This window comes from Callionymus lyra, chromosome 2 (genome assembly GCF_982586985.1).
Source record: "Callionymus lyra chromosome 2, fCalLyr1.hap1.1, whole genome shotgun sequence".
Lineage (NCBI taxonomy): Eukaryota > Metazoa > Chordata > Actinopteri > Syngnathiformes > Callionymidae > Callionymus > Callionymus lyra.
In genome coordinates, this window is record NC_141819.1 from 18999492 (window position 1) to 19009950 (window position 10459).

A 10459-nucleotide genomic window follows, 5' to 3' on the forward strand; every position below is an offset into this window, starting at 1 on the left:
ATACTGACCATAATTGTATTAATCAAGTAAATCATATAATGTAACTTGACCTTCAAATTCTGTGTTGTTTTTGTTTTATTTACCACTTGCGTTTAATGACACCCATTTGGAACCAATTAGCAATTACCTACTTAAAGGGAAACTAATGTGAAACTCCAACTTTCCTGACTCACTCACGTTTTAAAAGTTCCTCTCCAAGATGCAGTAAGTACACCATCATGATGATGTTTTGAACTTATTATTTTATAAAGTTCAGTCCATTATGAGCTGTTATCATGCCCCGCTTTGTTCATACAACGAGTACCTTGGAGGTGGAGACTTCCGGGATGGATGATGTGCAGTGACAAACCTTGATGCCTGACCAACCACAGCAGAGTGGGCGTGGTTATGGTAAACAAGAAATATCTCCATAAAAACTAGGTGTTTTCAGTGGGCAGGGCTATAGCACATTTTCTAATGCAAATGTTTTAACAAGAGTTTTATACTTACAGACACATATTTCTATCAATCCATCCATCCACATACTGATGTGTACAATATGTCTCCTAGATACATTTAAAGACACTTATTTTTCCCTTTAAGCTTCTATGTTCCAGTCTGTGGTGTCAGATTGCCCAACCTTCTTTTTAAAATTAGCCTCAAAATTGATCCTAGTGATTTTAAAAAGGATCATGTCAATCTAACCAAGTGTCGATTATTCATTTTGTTTTGTTCTTTTTTTGAATTACATGAATGTTGATCTTAAAGCAGCTCTATGCGATTTGAAGTCGAGCGACGCCAGTGGACTAGGGTGGTAGTGTTTAGCCGGACGGGAGAACACATTTCCCATGAGCACTCGCTAAACGTCACACAAATTGCCATGTCCCGGTTTACAGCAGTTGGGCGAATTTTCTGTTTCCAGACTTCCATCGGCTGAATGAAGGACGGATACTGATGAGGTAATGAATCAGATTGTGGATAATTGTGGTGTTTCCGTCTGAACACTAGAGGCGCTAGTGAATGCTAGCTGTAGAATAAGCCAGAGAGTAGAAGACTGTACTGTGATGCTACGTATATACTACTGCTAGATACAACGTTCTACCTGTTGATCCATCTGCATTTGAATAAAGTGGATGAAGTAAATTAACGACTACTTTCTGCAACAATAAAACATTTTGGCGACAGAAGACGACCATGAACCTGAGCCAGCCGACGTCATTTCTTCAAAAAGTCGGTGAACGCTGCTCCTGTTCAAGTCATGGTTACGGATATTTGAAAACTAACTGCTTGTCCAGGTGAGACGACGGACCAGTTTGTTGCTACTTTAAAAGGAAGTAGTGACAACATGCCAGTTCGGAAATATGGAAGAGGGGATGATAAGGGATCAGCGTTTACTGCTGGAGATACCACTTACACTTTCAAAAGCTTTGACTATAGCACGCCAAATTGAGACTGCTGTGGCGGAGGCAAAAGCTATGTGCAAGGGGGAGACAGAAAGTGCTGTACATGCTGTTCATCAAGGATCACAACAAGGAAGAAGGTTCAAGAAAGATAATGATAAAACCTACTCACCTACACAGACGATACAAAGAAAGACATGCTACAGATGTGGTTCATGTCAACATATGTCCAGCTAAAGATGCACACTGGGATGCTTGCAAGAAAAAAGGACACTTTGCAAAGGTCTGCAGAGGGAACAAAAATGTAAGCGAGATAGAAACTGCCCCAGAAGTCACTATTCTGAATGTAAACACAGTTCTGACATTATAATGTGTACAGTTAAAGTCAGTAGTAAAGGTTCAGAGACTCGGAATATTAAGCTAATGCTAGTCATTAACCATCTTGCCAAAGATGGTTAAAGACAATGGTTAATGAGTTTTTCTCTGAGGCTTCTCTGATTAAACTGAAAACTGAAGCTAAGGGATTATGGTGGGAATCCGTTAGCTGTGAATGGTTGCTTACAAGCTAATGTAGCATATAGGGACCTCAGTACTACAACATTGTAAACAACGGGTCAGCAGTCCTAGGTAGGGACTTATTCTACTCATTACAGATGCAAGTGAGAGACAGTCAAGTCACTGCGGTTACTGGTGAACAAACAATAAATTCTGTAGAAAGTATTGAAGGGGACAAATTGGGATGTGCTAAATAATTTGTACATAGTTGATGTATGCCCACGATGTCAAGTCAGTACAGCAAAAGCTGCATATATTACCTTTCTCAGTTAGAGAAGCAGTGTCGAAAAGAAGAAACTGGTTGAACAAGATGGTATAGAGCCGGTAGAGTCATCTGAATGGATATCACCGATAGTAGTAATCACAAGAAAAGATAGACCGGAACCAAGAATCTGTGTGTATCTAAGAGAACCTAACAAGGCAGTTGTAATCAACGGATCCACTACCTTACATGGAGGAAATGTTGACAGAGTTGAGAGGAGCAACACTGTTTTCCACACTAGATCTCCTGGGTTCTTACTATCAGATGCTGCTACATAAGGACAGCCGTAGCTTGACTACTTTCATTACCCATGACGGCTTGTTTCGCTTCAAGCGGGTGCCATTTGGACTGGCATCAGCACCCAGCTGTTTCCAAAGGATGATGTCAACGATCCTCAAAGGTTTGCCGGGGGTCCAATGTTACCTCGATGACATTATTGTGTCAGGTGCAACAGCTGAGGAACATGATAAAAGACAGAAATCTGTACTTTGGCGTATACAAGATGCAGGTCTCAAGCTGAATCATTCAAAATGAAACTTCAGTCAACCAGAACTGTCTTTCTTGGGACACAGTGTCAGGTAAAGGATTGCAGCCTGATGCTTTACACGTGACTGCAGTTCCTCAAACACCGCCACCAATGGATTTACCCAAGTTCAGGTAATTTCTTGGGCTCACATCTTGGTATTCCAAATTCATACCAGACTATGCTGCAGTTGTAGAGCCCCTGAAAGTACTTTTGCGTAGAGCAGAGACATTCACATGGTCTCCTGAGGCTCAAAGGAGTTTTGAGAATGTTAAGACTGATTGTTAACAGCCCCTCACTCTCACTGTTCAACCCAGAACTACCTACTGACATGTCCCACTATGGACTAGGAGCAGTGCTCACTCAGATACATCAAGATGGTTCTGAAAAGACTTTATGCTTTTGCATCACGACCCAGGCAGAGCGAAAATACTCCACTGTGGAAAAGGAGGCCTTGGGGTGTGTGTGGGCAACAGAAAGATGGAGAACATACTTGTGGGGGAGACATTTCACTTAATGTACCGACCACAGCCCTCTCACCACACTTCTTGCTTCAAAAGGTCAAGGACGAGCAGGTATGCCGATAGCTAGATGGTCATCAAGACTACTATCATTCAACTACGACATTCAGTACAAACCAGGAAGAGATAATGTAACTGTGGACTGTTTGTCTCGACTTCCACTGCCAAGCTTAGAACCTAGCTTGGAAGATGACACGGAGGTTGCACCCATGTCTACACTTACTGCTATTTCTCATATGGACTTTAAAGCTGCATGTGCTTCATGTCCTGTTCAGACTGGACTACATGAACTACTTACTTCAAGATGGCCAAAATCAGCAAAAAGCTTGGTATCGAACGTGCAGCCATTTTTCAAAATAAGGCACACACTCTCTTTACAAGATGATTTAGTGGTGCGTGGCACACATAGACTCTTGGTACCAGACAGCCTTCAACCAAAGTTGATCTCACTGGCAAATGACACATCAGGGAAGACTCAGAGAAGCTTATTGGTGGCCGAGCATGGATACTCACATTTGTACCACAGGTCTTTTCACGTACTGTTATTCAGTTTTTAATCGGCAGTTTTCAGCAGAGAAGGTAATCCCAAGGAGCTGGTCTCTGACAACGGCTCTCAATTCCTGTTACAGGAGTTTGAAACATTCCTCTGTGATCGAGGCATTTTGCACAGGAAGTCTTCATTAGTTAAAGTTTCGAGTACTTTAATGCTCTTGAATTTTGCAGAGTTCAATTAACAATGGTGAATATACCATGTTTTTATGCTAGAGTTTTAAAGGTTAACACATGGTTGATTTGTGTATAAAGAGGTTTAACTAAGTTGGGTTATCAACGAAAAAGTATTTATATACTGTGTTATGCTATATACTACTGCAGGATACAAAGTTCTACCTGTTGATCCATATGCATTTGAATAAAGTGGATGAAGTAAATTACCAACTACTTTCTGCAACGATACAACAATAATGAAATATGATATGCGTTATAACGGCTTTGTAAATAACTATAACTTTGTACTGTGATTGCCCCTCCCCCCACCACAACCAGCGCGATATGTAGCATGTTCACACTATCCCCAAGAACTTTTACAGTAAAAACATAACTCACATAGAACACAACAGTATACGAGTCATTCAACTAGTTTTACGTTGATCTGTCATCGCAAGTAATTTATGTAAAAAAATATATTTAGGTACCCAAAACTACCCAGAGCTGCTCTAAAACTTTATTGTAAAATTATGGAATATTTATGTGAAAGTAAGTAACGTGAAAATAGTTACCTAAAGGTTTATCATCTTCAGGAAAAGGCATTGATTTAAAAATAAGTAAACGTGGAATCAACAACTACTTATTACGAAGACAAACCATTTAAAAATAATGATCTACCGTTTACACATCCCATACAGTCACACAGCTCTCTCACAACAACGCACTTGAAACAAACATTAAAAAAAGAGCATTTCATCTTCATCATTTATTATCTCCGTCACTTTCCTCCATTAATCAGCTCTTTTGATTCCATGTAGGACACAAATGAGGTATGAACCGCTGTAAACATCTCTATTTGTAAGTCGCCGCTCTCCCAGGCGGACCCACTGGAGCGCAACCTCTGATTAAAGCCATTTCAAGTCAAGTGAAAGCATCAAAAAAAAAAAAAAAAAAAAGGGTCCACAGGGAGACGAAACAGACATTATCCCTGGGTAAGTGTAATAACGTCAGGCATCATCTAAGGGAGACGCATCAGACGCGTTGATGGAGCTAAAGGGCACGGTGTCCGCCCTGCTGAGAAGATACTGGTATTTCAAGAGTGAGGATGAATCAAGTTCTTTCAAGTAGAATGGGCAAACCGACTTTGCAGATCGTACATTAAGTGGCAGGACATGTTTTCCGACAGGTGGCAAACTCGTCTAAAAGCCCTTTCAGTTTGTGACAAGCCTTTGTGAGCATCAGCCAGGTGGGAGTGACTTGCTACTTCTTATTTCTTTTTTGGAGAGACACCTCAATTTGCCACCTCTCAGGGTAATATTTATCTCGTCACCTGGGCCAGGTCAGTTCCTCACTTTCCGTCGACTTGTAATGCATGAAGGCATTTCCTGTGTTGATGCGGGTGTGTGTAAGTGAAGATGCAGTTCTGGCAGGAAGGATGCTGCCTGTCACATGGGATTATTTATTTAAATCTTCTCAGATTGCTGTATGTTTTGCTGTGTGTGTGTGTGTGAGTGTATGTGTGTGCGCACACGTGTGCGTATAAATCCCAGTGGGAAGCGGCATGACTTAATTGCCATTTTGTCCCGGCACTTCCTGACACTTTAACTCATTAAAATGATCACAGATACAGTCAACGACATTAGCTCACACTGGGAGCAGCTGTGTCACGGCAGCCATCATTAGGCGGATTTAACATGAGTATAACAAAGTATGTTCTGCCAAGTGATGCATTTTCAAGTCAAGCAGCTTCTGCTCACAGTAGCTGGGGCTTCAACAGTCTGAGCAGACTGGCCGGTCGCCATTAGTTCCATCCATTTTCACGTTTGTTCGGGGTCATCTGAAGCTTTGAATATAACGACTGGTCTTGCTCATTCTCAGTCAAACCTCTTTTACCACATTTAGGAAAATCATTACACTCCATTTTCTATTATTTTTTTCCTTAGCTCGTCATGAATCCTATTGCTGCGTTTCAAATCAAGTACTTCTCTGCTGCTTTACAGGACACTGTAAGACAGTGCACTTACTTGGACAGCGTGCACATTTCGACATGTAGTACTGTCTTTTCGCGAATCGAAGTTATTAAGTTGCGTTTCATTGTTTTATAATGTTATTGTGTTGTGGTAAAATGAGTGATTTCTCAAGACATTTACACCGGTATCTGCTCTGAATCTTCCATTTAGCGACGTAGGTCTAGACATAAGCAGTCTCTCAAATCTTGCACTTCTCCAAGTGCACTGGTTTAAAGTACACTTTAAGACCAGTACGCATATTTTCATTAGTATCGTCTCAAATCAAACACTGCCGGTACATACTTTACTTTTTTACGCCGATTGCAACCAGCCGTTGGAACTCTATCTCGACACTTAAAAGCACTTTTCGCCAATTAAAACAAGTTATACGTTATACGTAAGACGTGTCGTCATTGAGGGTGGAAAGTGTCCATCGATCCACACTCAATTTTCTGAATGTTTGAGTGCGCCAATTGAGTGCTCATTTTGACGCACTACATTTTCCCCACATTGCTCATTGGGACGCACTTGTGTACTAAAAATAAGTCTAAGTGCAGAAGTGCACGATTTGGGACACCACATGACTCCAATGATCTTTCCTTCTAAAAAACTAATTTCTGATCTTATCCCCTTGAGTCACTGTTGATGAAAACCTGAGCAACTTCGACTCTGACTCATCTAACTCTGCTTCTTGTCTGTGTCAGCTTTACTCCCTCGAAATCTCAATCCCTGGCAGCTCTTCCTCCGCTTTTCAAAATTCCTTTCACTTTTTCTTTGACATCTCAGATAAACCCTTTGATTCAGTTGTGCCCAGCCCACCTGTCTGCACTTTCTCCCTCACCGCCTTTGATCTCTGGACAATACTTTTATACATTTTTTTTTATAAACTAATATGTAACTAATGCAAGTATTCAACCTAGAAAAAAAAGGAACTGATGTGGATATTGCCAGGTATTCATGACAGCTTTATTTTAGATTGTGATTCTTTTCTACCTCTTTGTGTATCCTTTTCTTGCAGATACCACTCTTCACTCTCACAATGATGCATATGACTTTTATACATTTCCTTGGATAAAATACACACCTATGAAGTCCACTCTTTTTAAAATAATTATTTTGCAGAAAGTTGAGAATATTTTTTAAACTGCAAAAGAGATTTTAGTTTCCCCACAATCAGAGAAAAAAAGTCTAAACTGAACAAAGCAAGGCATTTATTGATTCACACAATTCCTCCATTTTCTCACTACTTCACCGACTCCAAACATGGCAGAAAACATTGAACAATTTTCTGTAAATTGTGTCTGTTTAGTGCCCATTCCTGCTTTTCTGACCACAATCTTCCTTTGAGAAAACATGCTGGTTCACGAAAAATCACCACAACCAACTGTCCTCCATGCTGAGCAATTGTTATCTAACATAATAATCTAACAATTATAGATCGAACTTTTTTGATCCTAGCCATTACTTTAAAACTCCTTCATTGCACAATGAAGTGAAAGTGTTCAATCACGACTCCCATCTTAAAACGTGTGTAAAAACATGGGATTAACAATTTGTTAGATTGTATGCCTTTAGAAAGGCCACTCTGAAAATCAGCACACAAAAACCACATGTATAGATGTAAGAGTGTTTGTAATAAGTGAAAAAACACCACTAGTTTAGTCTAAAACTGTTGAAGCAAATTCCTTTTTCGTACTCGTAACGGTTTCGTGACATATGACACTACAACACATAAGTATATAGTATACAACACGTTGGTTAAATAGATATTTCACTTGTTGTCTTGACCTCGAGTCAAACCCAGCATATACAGACAGTATCCATCTTGAAAGCTCAACCAAATCTCAGCAACGCTATTATCTTGTGAAATAATATATGGGAAGGATATCCCTGGGAGTTTTGTGGCTTCAAGACGTCGTCTCAACCACACATACATGCTCAGGTTTTCACAGTATCATTCCTCCATACGAGTAGTCAGGCTTATCCGAGACGGATGATAATAAAAGAAGATCTTTCTCAATACTGCGAGGAGATAACAAGAGAAGGCAGGAGACACAGCGATCTGGCCCACCACAGACTGTCATCCCCCCTCTTCCCTATTGTTGTCGGAGAGCCACATCAGATTGCAGGAGAGAAAAAGTGAACAGAAGAAAGGTGATACAGTGTATGTGATCACACAGCACGAATACAAGCTGGTTTTGACAAAAGCTCTTGACAGTGCGAAACAAGAAATAAGATGCAACAAATCAGATTCTGCTCCCTTTTTACAAGGGGGGAAAAGAAAGGAGGCTTGAACCGAAAAGAATAACTACACAGCAAGTTTGAGTTATTATATTAAATACTTAAATCCTTAAAAAAAAAAGCCCCCAAAAGCTGCTTAGTGTTAAATCCACACATTAACAGAATTGAGCAAGACAAATATTGCTTGGCTGACTGCCACTATTAAGTGAAAGTTTTCTTGCCCCTCTAATGTCATCCTTCCTTTTTGTGTTGGTATGTGGCCGTGTAGGTAGAACTTCAGATGGCCATCGAATCTAACAATTTCCTAGAATTTTATTACTAAGTAAAAGGGAAAGTTATTAATGAACTTTATAGATAAAGCAAACGGTTTCATGACCCTTAATGTTGTATTGACACGTTGAAGACGAACACATTTTTTAATAATCTAAGGTCTGTATGCTGGTTCTAGTACAACATGTTTCATAAAGAGACTGAATTATCAACTGATTGGACGATTTAATTATAAATAAAATGGATTTGTTTATAATGACTTCCAAGTTATCTTAAGCAAGATCAGCAAGGACCTCTGTTGTATTCATTAGTATGAGTTTGTTTGACAAAACTCTTTTCATTGAAATGTTTACATTAGAAAATTGCTTAAGCCCCACCCAATGAAAACACTTTATTTTACTGGAGTTTGAAGGGCAACTAATGTTTTGATTTAAGTGTCTCTTAATTTGATCTTGCACCTCTATTGTACTCAGTTTGTTTATGCTTGTAAAAAACTCTCTTAATAAAGATATTGACATTAGAAAATGTGCTTAAGCCCCGCCCACTGAAAATGCTTTGTTTCTGTCAAGCTCAAGTCTTGTTTCCCACAAACACGCCCACTCTGCTGTGATTGGGCAAACGTTGAGGTTCGTCAGTGCAGCGTGCATCAAGCCAGGAAGTCTCTGCAAGACGTGTAAACAGAAAGAAGCAGGACGTTCTTCACTGCTGCAGGAAGAGTGAAGCCCACTATTATGCAATAATGGGCTTAGTTCTCGTAACTTCTCGTTCTGGGAGACTTCACACAGGGAAGAACTAATAAGTTGAAGTGAAGCCCATTATTATGTCAGAATGGAATCTGCACACGCAACCTCTCCTTCGCTGAGATTTCAGACGGGGGAGAACTTTATACTGTAATAAGTTCAAAACATGGTCATGATGAGAGACTTACTGCATCTTGGAGAGGAAGACTTCAACATTTGAAACATGAGACAGTCAGGAGAGTTGGTGTTCAACATTAGTTGCCCTTTAAATATATTTCTGAAATTGTACATTTATGTAATTTTTTGGGATGCGAAGATGCGTTAAGATATTATAGTTCAAATACCACTCATACATTGTCAGCTAATGATTGAAAAATTCAGACAACAATTTTAATTCTGAATAAGACTTGTACATTATTATAGTAACACCTGGCTCATTTATGAATCAATAATTATGAAGACGGGTCAATCAATTACAACGTGAACATTTTTGTACGACGAAGGCAGCTGACATTTCCACACACAGTTATGCAAAAGTGAGACACATCTCCATTATTTACCTTGAGCACAAGCGGTCGAGTCCTTTTTCCTGTCTGCTGCCGGTATTTCCTTGCCTCAAGGTGCTGACCCGTCACCCTCACTGTCTGCTAAACAATCAGTCTGACCCCATCTGACCCCGGCTGTCCACATTTCTAAAGTGACCTGCAAAACTAAGTGTCGGCTCAACAAACATGCTCATTTTACAGGGCTTGATCCAAACCTACTCCTTCACTTGAACTGGTCCAACTGGTTTGGCAGCCAGTGTGTACACGTGTTAGGGTTGTGTGATCAAGGGAAGGCATCCCATTCAATGCTTTTGTAGTCATAGAAGAAAAAAAAACAGATAATATTTCAAGAGAAAAAACTAATTTGTTCATAGGTCTGCTCTCGGGCCAACAACCATTCAAGCAAACATGGAACTACTCCTAACATGGTAAAATCATTTCAAGGGCCTTCTCAGATTCCAAACACTTTCCCTGAGTGCTCTTTAGGAGGTCTCGCCACTTTTGTGCCTTCATTGCCAAAGAGGTGGTAGAAACAAACCACATGAGGCCAACAAGATGTATGTGTTAAAGAATTTAAAGCCACTTTCCAGCTTTAATGCTCTGATTGAAATATGAGTGAGCGCTGAAATGTTTTTTTTTCTCTCAATCACTTGTTTTAAACTCTTAGAACTTCATTGATCCCTCAGGTGGTCTCCTTTGGGAAATTGTT

At 40.0% G+C, this 10459-nt stretch overlaps 1 protein-coding gene across 1 annotated transcript in view; it reads right to left on the reverse strand.

The window, feature by feature from the left end:
* Positions 1-9944, reverse strand: part of naaladl2 (N-acetylated alpha-linked acidic dipeptidase like 2) — a 250632-nt gene extending 240688 nt beyond the window's left edge. The window contains exon 1 of the mRNA XM_087783862.1: positions 9766-9944. The gene's annotated coding sequence lies outside the window, so the exon portion shown is untranslated. The remainder of the gene's footprint in view (positions 1-9765) is intronic.
* Positions 9945-10459: the final 515 nt, after the last annotated feature.